Source organism: Taudactylus pleione, unplaced genomic scaffold (assembly GCF_031769625.1).
Source record: "Taudactylus pleione unplaced genomic scaffold, aTauple2 ptg000551l, whole genome shotgun sequence".
In the NCBI taxonomy this organism is placed as follows: Eukaryota; Metazoa; Chordata; class Amphibia; order Anura; family Myobatrachidae; genus Taudactylus; species Taudactylus pleione.
Window position 1 is genome coordinate 1,529,754 of NW_028284953.1, and position 19,308 is coordinate 1,549,061.

The 19,308-nt window shown below is 36.0% G+C and overlaps 12 non-coding genes across 12 annotated transcripts; all 12 read left to right on the plus strand.

Annotated features, from left to right (window-relative positions):
* The first annotated feature begins 1,588 nt into the window (after window positions 1-1,588).
* TRNAH-GUG (transfer RNA histidin (anticodon GUG)) lies at window positions 1,589-1,660 on the plus strand. Its single transcript has one exon. It is a non-coding gene; the product is annotated as a tRNA-His (tRNA).
* A 1,086-nt stretch (window positions 1,661-2,746) lies between these two features.
* TRNAH-GUG (transfer RNA histidin (anticodon GUG)) lies at window positions 2,747-2,818 on the plus strand. Its single transcript has one exon. It is a non-coding gene; the product is annotated as a tRNA-His (tRNA).
* A 2,817-nt stretch (window positions 2,819-5,635) lies between these two features.
* TRNAH-GUG (transfer RNA histidin (anticodon GUG)) lies at window positions 5,636-5,707 on the plus strand. The gene has a single exon. It is a non-coding gene; the product is annotated as a tRNA-His (tRNA).
* Window positions 5,708-6,793: 1,086 nt separating this feature from the next.
* On the plus strand, window positions 6,794-6,865 carry TRNAH-GUG (transfer RNA histidin (anticodon GUG)). Its single transcript has one exon. It is a non-coding gene; the product is annotated as a tRNA-His (tRNA).
* A 506-nt stretch (window positions 6,866-7,371) lies between these two features.
* On the plus strand, window positions 7,372-7,443 carry TRNAH-GUG (transfer RNA histidin (anticodon GUG)). The gene has a single exon. It is a non-coding gene; the product is annotated as a tRNA-His (tRNA).
* Window positions 7,444-9,105: 1,662 nt separating this feature from the next.
* TRNAH-GUG (transfer RNA histidin (anticodon GUG)) lies at window positions 9,106-9,177 on the plus strand. The gene has a single exon. It is a non-coding gene; the product is annotated as a tRNA-His (tRNA).
* Window positions 9,178-10,263: 1,086 nt separating this feature from the next.
* On the plus strand, window positions 10,264-10,335 carry TRNAH-GUG (transfer RNA histidin (anticodon GUG)). The gene has a single exon. It is a non-coding gene; the product is annotated as a tRNA-His (tRNA).
* A 2,817-nt stretch (window positions 10,336-13,152) lies between these two features.
* Window positions 13,153-13,224, plus strand: TRNAH-GUG (transfer RNA histidin (anticodon GUG)). The gene has a single exon. It is a non-coding gene; the product is annotated as a tRNA-His (tRNA).
* Window positions 13,225-13,730: 506 nt separating this feature from the next.
* TRNAH-GUG (transfer RNA histidin (anticodon GUG)) lies at window positions 13,731-13,802 on the plus strand. The gene has a single exon. It is a non-coding gene; the product is annotated as a tRNA-His (tRNA).
* A 2,239-nt stretch (window positions 13,803-16,041) lies between these two features.
* TRNAH-GUG (transfer RNA histidin (anticodon GUG)) lies at window positions 16,042-16,113 on the plus strand. Its single transcript has one exon. It is a non-coding gene; the product is annotated as a tRNA-His (tRNA).
* A 1,086-nt stretch (window positions 16,114-17,199) lies between these two features.
* TRNAH-GUG (transfer RNA histidin (anticodon GUG)) lies at window positions 17,200-17,271 on the plus strand. The gene has a single exon. It is a non-coding gene; the product is annotated as a tRNA-His (tRNA).
* Window positions 17,272-17,777: 506 nt separating this feature from the next.
* TRNAH-GUG (transfer RNA histidin (anticodon GUG)) lies at window positions 17,778-17,849 on the plus strand. Its single transcript has one exon. It is a non-coding gene; the product is annotated as a tRNA-His (tRNA).
* The last annotated feature ends 1,459 nt before the right edge of the window (window positions 17,850-19,308 follow it).

Consider the following 19,308-nt stretch of genomic DNA (forward strand, 5'->3'; position numbering starts at 1 on the left):
TTGAAGGTGCTTGCACTATTTGTGTTTAATGCTTATTATAAAGCTATCTTAACATGCTTTGAATAATTTAATTGTGAATTATTTTACTAAAGGACTGGGAATTTGACATAAATTCTGGAATTCAGGAAAGAAGAATGTTTGTGCTCTGTCTGAGTAAGTTCATTACATTTTTGAAAGATCTTTTAGCAGTCACAAGGATTATTGTACCTAAAACGTTTTTGGGAAACAATCCCTGCAGATAGTGTACAGTCAATTTCCAAAATGTGATTCTGTATATACTTCAATAACCATAAAACTTTAAAACAGGCTCAAAAACAGGAAAGACACTTCAATTACTACAGGGCACCTGGGCCAGTGGCGCAATGGATAACGTGTCTGACTATGGATCTGTAGATTGTAGGTTTGACTCCTACCTGGCTCGCTTAAATTGCGATGATCGTATAGTGGTTAGTACTCTGCGTTGTGGCCGCAGCAACCCCGGTTCGAATCCGGGTCACGGCATTTTGATTTTGTTTCTCAATCATCCATTTTTTCACAATACTGAATCTTAAGAAAATTTCAGAAAGTAAGCAGATTCTTTGAAGGTGCTTGCACTATTTGTGTTTAATGCTTATTATAAAGCTATCTTAACATGCTTTGAATAATTTAATTGTGAATTATTGTACTAAAGTACTGGGAATTTGACATAAATTCTAGAATTCAGGAAAGAAGAATGTTTGGGCTTCCTTCTGAGTAAGTTCATCACATTTTTGAAATATCTTTTAGCAGTCACAATTATTATTTTACCTAAAACGTTTTTGGGAAACAATCCCTGCAGATAGTCTACAGTTAATTTCCAAAATGTGATTCTGTATATACTTCAATAACCATAAAACTCTGAAAATAGGCTCAAAAACAGGAAAGACACTTCAATTACTACAAAACACGTGGGCCAGTGGCGCAATGGATAACGCCTCTGACTACGCATCAGAAGATTGTAGGTTCGACTCCTACCTTGCTCGCTTATATTTCCTTGATCGCATAGTGGTTAGTACTCTGCGTTGTGGCCGCAGCAACCCCGGTTCGAAAACAGGTCACGACATTTTGATTTTGTTTCTCAATCATCCATTTTTTCACAATACTGAATCTTAAGAAAATTTCTGAAAGTAAGCAGATTCTTTGAAGGTGCTTGCACTATTTGTGTTTAATGCTTATTATAAAGCTATCTTAACATGCTTTGAATAATTTAATTGTGAATTATTTTACTAAAGGACTGGGAATTTGACATAAATTCTGGAATTCAGGAAAGAAGAATGTTTGTGCTCTGTCTGAGTAAGTTCATTACATTTTTGAAAGATCTTTTAGCAGTCACAAGGATTATTGTACCAAAAACGTTTTTGGGAATCAATCCCTGCAGATAGTGTACAGTCAATTTCCAAAATGTGATTCTGTATATACTTCAATAACCATAAAATTCTGAAAACAGGCTCAAAAACAGGTTAGACACTTCAATTACTACAGGGCACCTGGGCCAGTGGCGCAATGGATAACGTGTCTGACTATGGATCTGTAGATTGTAGGTTCGACTCCTACCTGGCTCGCTTAAATTGCCATGATCGTATAGTGGTTAGTACTCTGCGTTGTGGCCGCAGCAACCCCGGTTCGAATCCGGGTCACGGCATTTTGATTTTGTTTCTCAATCATCCATTTTTTCACAATACTGAATCTTAAGAAAATTTCAGAAAGTAAGCAGATTCTTTGAAGGTGCTTGCACTATTTGTGTTTAATGCTTATTATAAAGCTATCTTAACATGCTTTGAATAATTTAATTGTGAATTATTGTACTAAAGTACTGGGAATTTGACATAAATTCTAGAATTCAGGAAAGAAGAATGTTTGGGCTTCCTTCTGAGTAAGTTCATCACATTTTTGAAATATCTTTTAGCAGTCACAATTATTATTTTACCTAAAACGTTTTTGGGAAACAATCCCTGCAGATAGTCTACAGTCAATTTCCAAAATGTGATTCTGTATATACTTCAATAACCATAAAACTCTGAAAATAGGCTCAAAAACAGGAAAGACACTTCAATTACTACAAAACACGTGGGCCAGTGGCGCAATGGATAACGCCTCTGACTACGCATCAGAAGATTGTAGGTTCGACTCCTACCTTGCTCGCTTATATTGCCTTGATCGCATAGTGGTTAGTACTCTGCGTTGTGGCCGCAGCAACCCCGGTTCGAAAACAGGTCACGACATTTTGATTTTGTTTCTCAATCATCCATTTTTTCACAATACTGAATCTTAAGAAAATTTCTGAAAGTAAGCAGATTCTTTGAAGGTGCTTGCACTATTTGTGTTTAATGCTTATTATAAAGCTATCTTAACATGCTTTGAATAATTTAATTGTGAATTATTTTACTAAAGGACTGGGAATTTGACATAAATTCTGGAATTCAGGAAAGAAGAATGTTTGTGCTCTGTCTGAGTAAGTTCATTACATTTTTGAAAGATCTTTTAGCAGTCCAAAGGATTATTGTACCAAAAACGTTTTTGGGAATCAATCCCTGCAGATAGTGTACAGTCAATTTCCAAAATGTGATTCTGTATATACTTCAATAACCATAAAATTCTGAAAACAGGCTCAAAAACAGGTTAGACACTTCAATTACTACAAGAGACCCGGGACAGTGGGCAATGGATAACGTGTCTGACTATGGATCTGTAGATTGAAGGTTCGACTCCTACCTGGCTCGCTTAAATTGCCATGATCGTATAGTGGTTAGTACTCTGCGTTGTGGCCGCAGCAACCCCGGTTCGAATCCGGGTCACGGCATTTTGATTTTGTTTCTCAATCATCCATTTTTTCACAATACTGAATCTTAAGAAAATTTCAGAAAGTAAGCAGATTCTTTGAAGGTGCTTGCACTATTTGTGTTTAATGCTTATTATAAAGCTATCTTAACATGCTTTGAATAATTTAATTGTGAATTATTGTACTAAAGGACTGGGAATTTGACATAAATTCTGGAATTCAGGAAAGAAGAATGTTTGTGCTCTGTCTGAGTAAGTTCATTACATTTTTGAAAGATCTTTTAGCAGTCACAAGGATTATTTTACCTAAAACGTTTTTGGGAAACAATCCCTGCAGATAGTGTACAGTCAATTTCCAAAATGTGATTCTGTATATACTTCAATAACCATAAAATTCTGAAAACAGGCTCGAAAACAGGAAAGACACTTCAATTACTACAAGACACCCGAGACAGTGGGCAATGGATAACGTGTCTGACTATGGATCTGTAGATTGTAGGTTCTACTCCTACATAGCTCACTAAAATTTCCGTGATCGTATAGTGGTTAGTACTCTGCATTGTGGCCGCAGCAACCCCGGTTCGAATCCAGGTAACGGCATTTTGATTTTGTTTCTCAATCATCCATTTTTTCACAATACTGAATCTTAAGAAAATTTCAGAAAGTAAGCAGATTGTTTGAAGGTGCTTGCACTATTTGTGTTTAATGCTTATTATAAAGCTATCTTAACATGCTTTGAATAATTTAATTGTGAATTATTTTACTAAAGGACTGGGAATTTGACATAAATTCTAGAATTCAGGAAAGAAGAATGTTTGGGCTCTGTCTGAGTAAGTTCATTAAATTTTTTAAAGATCTTTTAGCAGTCACAAGGATTATTGTACCTAAAACATTTTTGGGAAACAATCCCTGCAGATAGTGTACAGTCAATTTCCAAAATGTGATTCTGTATATACTTCAATAACCATAAAACTTTAAAACAGGCTCAAAAACAGGAAAGACTCTTCAATTGCTACAAGACACCTGGAACAGTGGGCAATGGATAACGCGTCTGACTATAGATCAGAAGATTGTAGGTTCGACTCCTACCTGGCTCGCTTAAATTGCCGTGATTGTATAGTAGTTAGTACTCTGCGTTGTGGCTGCAGCAACCCCATTTCGAAAACGGGTCACAGCTTTTTGATTTTGTTTCACAATCATCCATTTTTTCACAATACTGAATCTTAAGAAAATTTCAGAAAGTAAGCAGATTCTTTGAAGGTGCTTGCACTATTTGTGTTTAATGCTTATTATAAAGCTATCTTAACATGCTTTGAATAATTTAATTGTGAATTATTGTACTAAAGGACTGGGAATTTGACATAAATTCTGGAATTCAGGAAAGAAGAATGTTTGGGCTCTGTCTGAGTAAGTTCATCACATTTTTTAAAGATCTTTTAGCAGTCACAAGGATTATTTTACCTAAAACGTTTTTGGGAAACAATCCCTGCAGATAGTGTATAGTCAATTTCCAAAATGTGATTCTGTATATACTTCAATAACCATAAAACTCCAAAACTGGCTCAAAAACAGGAAAGACACTTCAATTACTACAGGGCACCTGGGCCAGTGGTGCAATGGATAACGTGTCTGACTACGGATCATAAGTTTGTAGGTTCGACTCCTACCTGGCTCGCTTAAATTGACATGATTGTATAGTGGTTAGTACTCTGCGTTGTGGCCGCAGCAAACCCGGTTCGAAAACGGGTCACAGCATTTTGATTTTGTTTCACAATCATCCATTTTTTCACAATACTGAATCTTAAGAAAATTTCAGAAAGTAAGCAGATTCTTTGAAGGTGCTTGCACTATTTGTGTTTAATGCTTATTATAAAGCTATCTTAACATGCTTTGAATAATTTAATTGTGAATTATTGTACTAAAGGACTGGGAATTTGACATAAATTCTAGAATTCAGGAAAGAAGAATGTTTGGGCTCTGTCTGAGTAAGTTCATCACATTTTTTAAAGATCTTTTAGCAGTCACAAGGATTATTTTACCTAAAACGTTTTTGGGAAACAATCCCTGCAGATAGTGTACAGTCAATTACCAAAATGTGATTCTGTGTATACTTCAATAACCATAAAATTCTGAAAACAGGCTCAAAAACAGGAAAGACACTTCAATTACTACAAGAGACCCGGGACAGTGGGCAATGGATAACGTGTCTGACTATGGATCTGTAGATTGTAGGTTCGACTCCTACCTGGCTCGCTTATATTGCCTTGATCGCATAGTGGTTAGTACTCTGTGTTGTGGCCGCAGCAACCCCGGTTCGAAAACAGGTCACGACATTTTAATTTTGTTTCTCAATCATCCATTTTTTCACAATACTGAATCTTAAGAAAATTTCAGAAAGTAAGCAGATTCTTTGAAGGTGCTTGCACTATTTGTGTTTAATGCTTATTATAAAGCTATCTTAACATGCTTTGAATAATTTAATTGTGAATTATTTTACTAAAGGACTGGGAATTTGACATAAATTCTGGAATTCAGGAAAGAAGAATGTTTGTGCTCTGTCTGAGTAAGTTCATTACATTTTTGAAAGATCTTTTAGCAGTCACAAGGATTATTGTACCTAAAACGTTTTTGGGAAACAATCCCTGCAGATAGTGTACAGTCAATTTCCAAAATGTGATTCTGTATATACTTCAATAACCATAAAACTTTAAAACAGGCTCAAAAACAGGAAAGACACTTCAATTACTACAGGGCACCTGGGCCAGTGGCGCAATGGATAACGTGTCTGACTATGGATCTGTAGATTGTAGGTTCGACTCCTACCTGGCTCGCTTAAATTGCCATGATCGTATAGTGGTTAGTACTCTGCGTTGTGGCCGCAGCAACCCCGGTTCGAATCCGGGTCACGGCATTTTGATTTTGTTTCTCAATCATCCATTTTTTCACAATACTGAATCTTAAGAAAATTTCAGAAAGTAAGCAGATTCTTTGAAGGTGCTTGCACTATTTGTGTTTAATGCTTATTATAAAGCTATCTTAACATGCTTTGAATAATTTAATTGTGAATTATTGTACTAAAGTACTGGGAATTTGACATAAATTCTAGAATTCAGGAAAGAAGAATGTTTGGGCTTCCTTCTGAGTAAGTTCATCACATTTTTGAAATATCTTTTAGCAGTCACAATTATTATTTTACCTAAAACGTTTTTGGGAAACAATCCCTGCAGATAGTCTACAGTCAATTTCCAAAATGTGATTCTGTATATACTTCAATAACCATAAAACTCTGAAAATAGGCTCAAAAACAGGAAAGACACTTCAATTACTACAAAACACGTGGGCCAGTGGCGCAATGGATAACGCCTCTGACTACGCATCAGAAGATTGTAGGTTCGACTCCTACCTTGCTCGCTTATATTGCCTTGATCGCATAGTGGTTAGTACTCTGCGTTGTGGCCGCAGCAACCCCGGTTCGAAAACAGGTCACAACATTTTGATTTTGTTTCTCAATCATCCATTTTTTCACAATACTGAATCTTAAGAAAATTTCTGAAAGTAAGCAGATTCTTTGAAGGTGCTTGCACTATTTGTGTTTAATGCTTATTATAAAGCTATCTTAACATGCTTTGAATAATTTAATTGTGAATTATTTTACTAAAGGACTGGGAATTTGACATAAATTCTGGAATTCAGGAAAGAAGAATGTTTGTGCTCTGTCTGAGTAAGTTCATTACATTTTTGAAAGATCTTTTAGCAGTCACAAGGATTATTGTACCAAAAACGTTTTTGGGAATCAATCCCTGCAGATAGTGTACAGTCAATTTCCAAAATGTGATTCTGTATATACTTCAATAACCATAAAATTCTGAAAACAGGCTCAAAAACAGGTTAGACACTTCAATTACTACAAGAGACTCGGGACAGTGGGCAATGGATAACGTGTCTGACTATGGATCTGTAGATTGAAGGTTCGACTCCTACCTGGCTCGCTTAAATTGCCATGATCGTATAGTGGTTAGTACTCTGCGTTGTGGCCGCAGCAACCCCGGTTCGAATCCGGGTCACGGCATTTTGATTTTGTTTCTCAATCATCCATTTTTTCACAATACTGAATCTTAAGAAAATTTCAGAAAGTAAGCAGATTCTTTGAAGGTGCTTGCACTATTTGTGTTTAATGCTTATTATAAAGCTATCTTAACATGCTTTGAATAATTTAATTGTGAATTATTTTACTAAAGGACTGGGAATTTGACATAAATTCTGGAATTCAGGAAAGAAGAATGTTTGTGCTCTGTCTGAGTAAGTTCATTACATTTTTGAAAGATCTTTTAGCAGTCACAAGGATTATTGTACCTAAAACGTTTTTGGGAAACAATCCCTGCAGATAGTGTACAGTCAATTTCCAAAATGTGATTCTGTATATACTTCAATAACCATAAAACTTTAAAACAGGCTCAAAAACAGGAAAGACACTTCAATTACTACAGGGCACCTGGGCCAGTGGCGCAATGGATAACGTGTCTGACTATGGATCTGTAGATTGTAGGTTCGACTCCTACCTGGCTCGCTTAAATTGCCATGATCGTATAGTGGTTAGTACTCTGCGTTGTGGCCGCAGCAACCCCGGTTCGAATCCGGGTCACGGCATTTTGATTTTGTTTCTCAATCATCCATTTTTTCACAATACTGAATCTTAAGAAAATTTCAGAAAGTAAGCAGATTCTTTGAAGGTGCTTGCACTATTTGTGTTTAATGCTTATTATAAAGCTATCTTAACATGCTTTGAATAATTTAATTGTGAATTATTGTACTAAAGTACTGGGAATTTGATATAAATTCTAGAATTCAGGAAAGAAGAATGTTTGGGCTCTGTCAGAGTAAGTTCATCACATTTTTTAAAGATCTTTTAGCAGTCACAAGGATTATTTTACCTAAAACGTTTTTGGGAAACAATCCCTGCAGATAGTGTACAGTCAATTTCCAAAATGTGATTCTGTATATACTTCAATAACCATAAAATTCTGAAAACAGGCTCGAAAACAGGAAAGACACTTCAATTACTACAAGACACCCGGGACAGTGGGCAATGGATAACGTGTCTGACTATGGAACTGTAGATTGTAGGTTCTACTCCTACATGGCTCACTAAAATTGCCTTGATCGTATAGTGGTTAGTACTCTGCGTTGTGGCCGCAGCAACCCCGGTTCGAATCCAGGTCACGGCATTTTGATTTTGTTTCTCAATCATCCATTTTTTCACAATACTGAATCTTAAGAAAATTTCAGAAAGTAAGCAGATTCTTTGAAGGTGCTTGCACTATTTGTGTTTAATGCTTATTATAAAGCTATCTTAACATGCTTTGAATAATTTAATTGTGAATTATTGTACTAAAGGACTGGGAATTTGACATAAATTCTGGAATTCAGGAAAGAAGAATGTTTGGGCTCTGTCTGAGTAAGTTCATCACATTTTTTAAAGATCTTTTAGCAGTCACAAGGATTATTTTACCTAAAACGTTTTTGGGAAACAATCCCTGCAGATAGTGTACAGTCAATTACCAAAATGTGATTCTGTGTATACTTCAATAACCATAAAATTCTGAAAACAGGCTCAAAAACAGGAAAGACACTTCAATTACTACAAGAGACCCGGGACAGTGGGCAATGGATAACGTGTCTGACTATGGATCTGTAGATTGTAGGTTCGACTCCTACCTGTTTCGCTTATATTGCCTTGATCGCATAGTGGTTAGTACTCTGTGTTGTGGCCGCAGCAACCCCGGTTCGAAAACAGGTCACGACATTTTGATTTTGTTTCTCAATCATCCATTTTTTCACAATACTGAATCTTAAGAAAATTTCAGAAAGTAAGCAGATTCTTTGAAGGTGCTTGCACTATTTGTGTTTAATGCTTATTATAAAGCTATCTTAACATGCTTTGAATAATTTAATTGTGAATTATTTTACTAAAGGACTGGGAATTTGACATAAATTCTGGAATTCAGGAAAGAAGAATGTTTGTGCTCTGTCTGAGTAAGTTCATTACATTTTTGAAAGATCTTTTAGCAGTCACAAGGATTATTGTACCTAAAACGTTTTTGGGAAACAATCCCTGCAGATAGTGTACAGTCAATTTCCAAAATGTGATTCTGTATATACTTCAATAACCATAAAACTTTAAAACAGGCTCAAAAACAGGAAAGACACTTCAATTACTACAGGGCACCTGGGCCAGTGGCGCAATGGATAACGTGTCTGACTATGGATCTGTAGATTGTAGGTTTGACTCCTACCTGGCTCGCTTAAATTGCCATGATCGTATAGTGGTTAGTACTCTGCGTTGTGGCCGCAGCAACCCCGGTTCGAATCCGGGTCACGGCATTTTGACTTTGTTTCTCAATCATCCATTTTTTCACAATACTGAATCTTAAGAAAATTTCAGAAAGTAAGCAGATTCTTTGAAGGTGCTTGCACTATTTGTGTTTAATGCTTATTATAAAGCTATCTTAACATGCTTTGAATAATTTAATTGTGAATTATTGTACTAAAGTACTGGGAATTTGACATAAATTCTAGAATTCAGGAAAGAAGAATGTTTGGGCTTCCTTCTGAGTAAGTTCATCACATTTTTGAAATATCTTTTAGCAGTCACAATTATTATTTTACCTAAAACGTTTTTGGGAAACAATCCCTGCAGATAGTCTACAGTCAATTTCCAAAATGTGATTCTGTATATACTTCAATAACCATAAAACTCTGAAAATAGGCTCAAAAACAGGAAAGACACTTCAATTACTACAAAACACGTGGGCCAGTGGCGCAATGGATAACGCCTCTGACTACGCATCAGAAGATTGTAGGTTCGACTCCTACCTTGCTCGCTTATATTGCCTTGATCGCATAGTGGTTAGTACTCTGCGTTGTGGCCGCAGCAACCCCGGTTCGAAAACAGGTCACAACATTTTGATTTTGTTTCTCAATCATCCATTTTTTCACAATACTGAATCTTAAGAAAATTTCTGAAAGTAAGCAGATTCTTTGAAGGTGCTTGCACTATTTGTGGTTAATGCTTATTATAAAGCTATCTTAACATGCTTTGAATAATTTAATTGTGAATTATTTTACTAAAGGACTGGGAATTTGACATAAATTCTGGAATTCAGGAAAGAAGAATGTTTGTGCTCTGTCTGAGTAAGTTCATTACATTTTTGAAAGATCTTTTAGCAGTCACAAGGATTATTGTACCAAAAACGTTTTTGGGAATCAATCCCTGCAGATAGTGTACAGTCAATTTCCAAAATGTGATTCTGTATATACTTCAATAACCATAAAATTCTGAAAACAGGCTCAAAAACAGGTTAGACACTTCAATTACTACAAGAGACTCGGGACAGTGGGCAATGGATAACGTGTCTGACTATGGATCTGTAGATTGAAGGTTCGACTCCTACCTGGCTCGCTTAAATTGCCATGATCGTATAGTGGTTAGTACTCTGCGTTGTGGCCGCAGCAACCCCGGTTCGAATCCGGGTCACGGCATTTTGATTTTGTTTCTCAATCATCCATTTTTTCACAATACTGAATCTTAAGAAAATTTCAGAAAGTAAGCAGATTCTTTGAAGGTGCTTGCACTATTTGTGTTTAATGCTTATTATAAAGCTATCTTAACATGCTTTGAATAATTTAATTGTGAATTATTTTACTAAAGGACTGGGAATTTGACATAAATTCTGGAATTCAGGAAAGAAGAATGTTTGTGCTCTGTCTGAGTAAGTTCATTACATTTTTGAAAGATCTTTTAGCAGTCACAAGGATTATTGTACCTAAAACGTTTTTGGGAAACAATCCCTGCAGATAGTGTACAGTCAATTTCCAAAATGTGATTCTGTATATACTTCAATAACCATAAAACTTTAAAACAGGCTCAAAAACAGGAAAGACACTTCAATTACTACAGGGCACCTGGGCCAGTGGCGCAATGGATAACGTGTCTGACTATGGATCTGTAGATTGTAGGTTCGACTCCTACCTGGCTCGCTTAAATTGCCATGATCGTATAGTGGTTAGTGCTCTGCGTTGTGGCCGCAGCAACCCCGGTTCGAATCCGGGTCACGGCATTTTGATTTTGTTTCTCAATCATCCATTTTTTCACAATACTGAATCTTAAGAAAATTTCAGAAAGTAAGCAGATTCTTTGAAGGTGCTTGCACTATTTGTGTTTAATGCTTATTATAAAGCTATCTTAACATGCTTTGAATAATTTAATTGTGAATTATTGTACTAAAGTACTGGGAATTTGATATAAATTCTAGAATTCAGGAAAGAAGAATGTTTGGGCTCTGTCAGAGTAAGTTCATCACATTTTTTAAAGATCTTTTAGCAGTCACAAGGATTATTTTACCTAAAACGTTTTTGGGAAACAATCCCTGCAGATAGTGTACAGTCAATTTCCAAAATGTGATTCTGTATATACTTCAATAACCATAAAATTCTGAAAACAGGCTCGAAAACAGGAAAGACACTTCAATTACTACAAGACACCCGGGACAGTGGGCAATGGATAACGTGTCTGACTATGGAACTGTAGATTGTAGGTTCTAGTCCTACATGGCTCACTAAAATTGCCGTGATCGTATAGTGGTTAGTACTCTGCGTTGTGGCCGCAGCAACCCCGGTTCGAATCCAGGTCACGGCATTTTGATTTTGTTTCTCAATCATCCATTTTTTCACAATACTGAATCTTAAGAAAATTTCAGAAAGTAAGCAGATTCTTTGAAGGTGCTTGCACTATTTGTGTTTAATGCTTATTATAAAGCTATCTTAACATGCTTTGAATAATTTAATTGTGAATTATTTTACTAAAGGACTGGGAATTTGACATAAATTCTAGAATTCAGGAAAGAAGAATGTTTGGGCTCTGTCTGAGTAAGTTCATTACATTTTTTAAAGATCTTTTAGCAGTCACAAGGATTATTGTACCTAAAACATTTTTGGGAAACAATCCCTGCAGATAGTGTACAGTCAATTTCCAAAATGTGATTCTGTATATACTTCAATAACCATAAAACTTTAAAACAGGCTCAAAAACAGGAGAGACTCTTCAATTGCTACAAGACACCTGGAACAGTGGGCAATGGATAACACGTCTGACTATAGATCAGAAGATTGTAGGTTCGACTCCTACCTGGCTCGCTTAAATTGCCGTGATTGTATAGTAGTTAGTACTCTGCGTTGTGGCTGCAGCAACCCCATTTCGAAAACGGGTCACAGCATTTTGATTTTGTTTCACAATCATCCATTTTTTCACAATACTGAATCTTAAGAAAATTTCAGAAAGTAAGCAGATTCTTTGAAGGTGCTTGCACTATTTGTGTTTAATGCTTATTATAAAGCTATCTTAACATGCTTTGAATAATTTAATTGTGAATTATTGTACTAAAGGACTGGGAATTTGACATAAATTCTGGAATTCAGGAAAGAAGAATGTTTGGGCTCTGTCTGAGTAAGTTCATCACATTTTTTAAAGATCTTTTAGCAGTCACAAGGATTATTTTACCTAAAACGTTTTTGGGAAACAATCCCTGCAGATAGTGTACAGTCAATTACCAAAATGTGATTCTGTGTATACTTCAATAACCATAAAATTCTGAAAACAGGCTCAAAAACAGGAAAGACACTTCAATTACTACAAGAGACCCGGGACAGTGGGCAATGGATAACGTGTCTGACTATGGATCTGTAGATTGTAGGTTCGACTCCTACCTGGCTCGCTTATATTGCCTTGATCGCATAGTGGTTAGTACTCTGTGTTGTGGCCGCAGCAACCCCGGTTCGAAAACAGGTCACGACATTTTGATTTTGTTTCTCAATCATCCATTTTTTCACAATACTGAATCTTAAGAAAATTTCAGAAAGTAAGCAGATTCTTTGAAGGTGCTTGCACTATTTGTGTTTAATGCTTATTATAAAGCTATCTTAACATGCTTTGAATAATTTAATTGTGAATTATTTTACTAAAGGACTGGGAATTTGACATAAATTCTGGAATTCAGGAAAGAAGAATGTTTGTGCTCTGTCTGAGTAAGTTCATTACATTTTTGAAAGATCTTTTAGCAGTCACAAGGATTATTGTACCAAAAACGTTTTTGGGAATCAATCCCTGCAGATAGTGTACAGTCAATTTCCAAAATGTGATTCTGTATATACTTCAATAACCATAAAATTCTGAAAACAGGCTCAAAAACAGGTTAGACACTTCAATTACTACAAGAGACTCGGGACAGTGGGCAATGGATAACGTGTCTGACTATGGATCTGTAGATTGAAGGTTCGACTCCTACCTGGCTCGCTTAAATTGCCATGATCGTATAGTGGTTAGTACTCTGCGTTGTGGCCGCAGCAACCCCGGTTCGAATCCGGGTCACGGCATTTTGATTTTGTTTCTCAATCATCCATTTTTTCACAATACTGAATCTTAAGAAAATTTCAGAAAGTAAGCAGATTCTTTGAAGGTGCTTGCACTATTTGTGTTTAATGCTTATTATAAAGCTATCTTAACATGCTTTGAATAATTTAATTGTGAATTATTTTACTAAAGGACTGGGAATTTGACATAAATTCTGGAATTCAGGAAAGAAGAATGTTTGTGCTCTGTCTGAGTAAGTTCATTACATTTTTGAAAGATCTTTTAGCAGTCACAAGGATTATTGTACCTAAAACGTTTTTGGGAAACAATCCCTGCAGATAGTGTACAGTCAATTTCCAAAATGTGATTCTGTATATACTTCAATAACCATAAAACTTTAAAACAGGCTCAAAAACAGGAAAGACACTTCAATTACTACAGGGCACCTGGGCCAGTGGCGCAATGGATAACGTGTCTGACTATGGATCTGTAGATTGTAGGTTCGACTCCTACCTGGCTCGCTTAAATTGCCATGATCGTATAGTGGTTAGTACTCTGCGTTGTGGCCGCAGCAACCCCGGTTCGAATCCGGGTCACGGCATTTTGATTTTGTTTCTCAATCATCCATTTTTTCACAATACTGAATCTTAAGAAAATTTCAGAAAGTAAGCAGATTCTTTGAAGGTGCTTGCACTATTTGTGTTTAATGCTTATTATAAAGCTATCTTAACATGCTTTGAATAATTTAATTGTGAATTATTGTACTAAAGTACTGGGAATTTGATATAAATTCTAGAATTCAGGAAAGAAGAATGTTTGGGCTCTGTCAGAGTAAGTTCATCACATTTTTTAAAGATCTTTTAGCAGTCACAAGGATTATTTTACCTAAAACGTTTTTGGGAAACAATCCCTGCAGATAGTGTACAGTCAATTTCCAAAATGTGATTCTGTATATACTTCAATAACCATAAAATTCTGAAAACAGGCTCGAAAACAGGAAAGACACTTCAATTACTACAAGACACCCGGGACAGTGGGCAATGGATAACGTGTCTGACTATGGAACTGTAGATTGTAGGTTCTACTCCTACATGGCTCACTAAAATTGCCGTGATCGTATAGTGGTTAGTACTCTGCGTTGTGGCCGCAGCAACCCCGGTTCGAATCCAGGTCACGGCATTTTGATTTTGTTTCTCAATCATCCATTTTTTCACAATACTGAATCTTAAGAAAATTTCAGAAAGTAAGCAGATTCTTTGAAGGTGCTTGCACTATTTGTGTTTAATGCTTATTATAAAGCTATCTTAACATGCTTTGAATAATTTAATTGTGAATTATTTTACTAAAGGACTGGGAATTTGACATAAATTCTAGAATTCAGGAAAGAAGAATGTTTGGGCTCTGTCTGAGTAAGTTCATTACATTTTTTAAAGATCTTTTAGCAGTCACAAGGATTATTGTACCTAAAACATTTTTGGGAAACAATCCCTGCAGATAGTGTACAGTCAATTTCCAAAATGTGATTCTGTATATACTTCAATAACCATAAAACTTTAAAACAGGCTCAAAAACAGGAGAGACTCTTCAATTGCTACAAGACACCTGGAACAGTGGGCAATGGATAACACGTCTGACTATAGATCAGAAGATTGTAGGTTCGACTCCTACCTGGCTCGCTTAAATTGCCGTGATTGTATAGTAGTTAGTACTCTGCGTTGTGGCTGCAGCAACCCCATTTCGAAAACGGGTCACAGCATTTTGATTTTGTTTCACAATCATCCATTTTTTCACAATACTGAATCTTAAGAAAATTTCAGAAAGTAAGCAGATTCTTTGAAGGTGCTTGCACTATTTGTGTTTAATGCTTATTATAAAGCTATCTTAACATGCTTTGAATAATTTAATTGTGAATTATTGTACTAAAGGACTGGGAATTTGACATAAATTCTGGAATTCAGGAAAGAAGAATGTTTGGGCTCTGTCTGAGTAAGTTCATCACATTTTTTAAAGATCTTTTAGCAGTCACAAGGATTATTTTACCTAAAACGTTTTTGGGAAACAATCCCTGCAGATAGTGTACAGTCAATTACCAAAATGTGATTCTGTGTATACTTCAATAACCATAAAATTCTGAAAACAGGCTCAAAAACAGGAAAGACACTTCAATTACTACAAGAGACCCGGGACAGTGGGCAATGGATAACGTGTCTGACTATGGATCTGTAGATTGTAGGTTCGACTCCTACCTGGCTCGCTTATATTGCCTTGATCGCATAGTGGTTAGTACTCTGTGTTGTGGCCGCAGCAACCCCGGTTCGAAAACAGGTCACGACATTTTGATTTTGTTTCTCAATCATCCATTTTTTCACAATACTGAATCTTAAGAAAATTTCAGAAAGTAAGCAGATTCTTTGAAGGTGCTTGCACTATTTGTGTTTAATGCTTATTATAAAGCTATCTTAACATGCTTTGAATAATTTAATTGTGAATTATTTTACTAAAGGACTGGGAATTTGACATAAATTCTGGAATTCAGGAAAGAAGAATGTTTGTGCTCTGTCTGAGTAAGTTCATTACATTTTTGAAAGATCTTTTAGCAGTCACAAGGATTATTGTACCTAAAACGTTTTTGGGAAACAATCCCTGCAGATAGTGTACAGTCAATTTCCAAAATGTGATTCTGTATATACTTCAATAACCATAAAACTTTAAAACAGGCTCAAAAACAGGAAAGACACTTCAATTACTACAGGGCACCTGGGCCAGTGGCGCAATGGATAACGTGTCTGACTATGGATCTGTAGATTGTAGGTTTGACTCCTACCTGGCTCGCTTAAATTGCCATGATCGTATAGTGGTTAGTACTCTGCGTTGTGGCCGCAGCAACCCCGGTTCGAATCCGGGTCACGGCATTTTGATTTTGTTTCTCAATCATCCATTTTTTCACAATACTGAATCTTAAGAAAATTTCAGAAAGTAAGCAGATTCTTTGAAGGTGCTTGCACTATTTGTGTTTAATGCTTATTATAAAGCTATCTTAACATGCTTTGAATAATTTAATTGTGAATTATTGTACTAAAGTACTGGGAATTTGACATAAATTCTAGAATTCAGGAAAGAAGAATGTTTGGGCTTCCTTCTGAGTAAGTTCATCACATTTTTGAAATATCTTTTAGCAGTCAGAATTATTATTTTACCTAAAACGTTTTTGGGAAACAATCCCTGCAGATAGTCTACAGTCAATTTCCAAAATGTGATTCTGTATATACTTCAATAACCATAAAACTCTGAAAATAGGCTCAAAAACAGGAAAGACACTTCAATTACTACAAAACACGTGGGCCAGTGGCGCAATGGATAACGCCTCTGACTACGCATCAGAAGATTGTAGGTTCGACTCCTACCTTGCTCGCTTATATTGCCTTGATCGCATAGTGGTTAGTACTCTGCGTTGTGGCCGCAGCAACCCCGGTTCGAAAACAGGTCACAACATTTTGATTTTGTTTCTCAATCATCCATTTTTTCACAATACTGAATCTTAAGAAAATTTCTGAAAGTAAGCAGATTCTTTGAAGGTGCTTGCACTATTTGTGTTTAATGCTTATTATAAAGCTATCTTAACATGCTTTGAATAATTTAATTGTGAATTATTTTACTAAAGGACTGGGAATTTGACATAAATTCTGGAATTCAGGAAAGAAGAATGTTTGTGCTCTGTCTGAGTAAGTTCATTACATTTTTGAAAGATCTTTTAGCAGTCACAAGGATTATTGTACCAAAAACGTTTTTGGGAATCAATCCCTGCAGATAGTGTACAGTCAATTTCCAAAATGTGATTCTGTATATACTTCAATAACCATAAAATTCTGAAAACAGGCTCAAAAACAGGTTAGACACTTCAATTACTACAAGAGACTCGGGACAGTGGGCAATGGATAACGTGTCTGACTATGGATCTGTAGATTGAAGGTTCGACTCCTACCTGGCTCGCTTAAATTGCCATGATCGTATAGTGGTTAGTACTCTGCGTTGTGGCCGCAGCAACCCCGGTTCGAATCCGGGTCACGGCATTTTGATTTTGTTTCTCAATCATCCATTTTTTCACAATACTGAATCTTAAGAAAATTTCAGAAAGTAAGCAGATTCTTTGAAGGTGCTTGCACTATTTGTGTTTAATGCTTATTATAAAGCTATCTTAACATGCTTTGAATAATTTAATTGTGAATTATTTTACTAAAGGACTGGGAATTTGACATAAATTCTGGAATTCAGGAAAGAAGAATGTTTGTGCTCTGTCTGAGTAAGTTCATTACATTTTTGAAAGATCTTTTAGCAGTCACAAGGATTATTGTACCTAAAACGTTTTTGGGAAACAATCCCTGCAGATAGTGTACAGTCAATTTCCAAAATGTGATTCTGTATATACTTCAATAACCATAAAACTTTAAAACAGGCTCAAAAACAGGAAAGACACTTCAATTACTACAGGGCACCTGGGCCAGTGGCGCAATGGATAACGTGTCTGACTATGGATCTGTAGATTGTAGGTTCGACTCCTACCTGGCTCGCTTAAATTGCCATGATCGTATAGTGGTTAGTACTCTGCGTTGTGGCCGCAGCAACCCCGGTTCGAATCCGGGTCACGGCATTTTGATTTTGTTTCTCAATCATCCATTTTTTCACAATACTGAATCTTAAGAAAATTTCAGAAAGTAAGCAGATTCTTTGAAGGTGCTTGCACTATTTGTGTTTAATGCTTATTATAAAGCTATCTTAACATGCTTTGAATAATTTAATTGTGAATTATTGTACTAAAGTACTGGGAATTTGATATAAATTCTAGAATTCAGGAAAGAAGAATGTTTGGGCTCTGTCAGAGTAAGTTCATCACATTTTTTAAAGATCTTTTAGCAGTCACAAGGATTATTTTACCTAAAACGTTTTTGGGAAACAATCCCTGCAGATAGTGTACAGTCAATTTCCAAAATGTGATTCTGTATATACTTCAATAACCATAAAATTCTGAAAACAGGCTCGAAAACAGGAAAGACACTTCAATTACTACAAGACACCCGGGACAGTGGGCAATGGATAACGTGTCTGACTATGGAACTGTAGATTGTAGGTTCTACTCCTACATGGCTCACTAAAATTGCCGTGATCGTATAGTGGTTAGTACTCTGCGTTGTGGCCGCAGCAACCCCGGTTCGAATCCAGGTCACGGCATTTTGATTTTGTTTCTCAATCATCCATTTTTTCACAATACTGAATCTTAAGAAAATTTCAGAAAGTAAGCAGATTCTTTGAAGGTGCTTGCACTATTTGTGTTTAATGCTTATTATAAAGCTATCTTAACATGCTTTGAATAATTTAATTGTGAATTATTTTACTAAAGGACTGGGAATTTGACATAAATTCTAGAATTCAGGAAAGAAGAATGTTTGGGCTCTGTCTGAGTAAGTTCATTACATTTTTTAAAGATCTTTTAGCAGTCACAAGGATTATTGTACCTAAAACATTTTTGGGAAACAATCCCTGCAGATAGTGTACAGTCAATTTCCAAAATGTGATTCTGTATATACTTCAATAACCATAAAACTTTAAAACAGGCTCAAAAACAGGAGAGACTCTTCAATTGCTACAAGACACCTGGAACAGTGGGCAATGGATAACACGTCTGACTATAGATCAGAAGATTGTAGGTTCGACTCCTACCTGGCTCGCTTAAATTGCCGTGATTGTATAGTAGTTAGTACTCTGCGTTGTGGCTGCAGCAACCCCATTTCGAAAACGGGTCACAGCATTTTGATTTTGTTTCACAATCATCCATTTTTTCACAATACTGAATCTTAAGAAAATTTCAGAAAGTAAGCAGATTCTTTGAAGGTGCTTGCACTATTTGTGTTTAATGCTTATTATAAAGCTATCTTAACATGCTTTGAATAATTTAATTGTGAATTATTGTACTAAAGGACTGGGAATTTGACATAAATTCTGGAATTCAGGAAAGAAGAATGTTTGGGCTCTGTCTGAGTAAGTTCATCACATTTTTTAAAGATCTTTTAGCAGTCACAAGGATTATTTTACCTAAAACGTTTTTGGGAAAC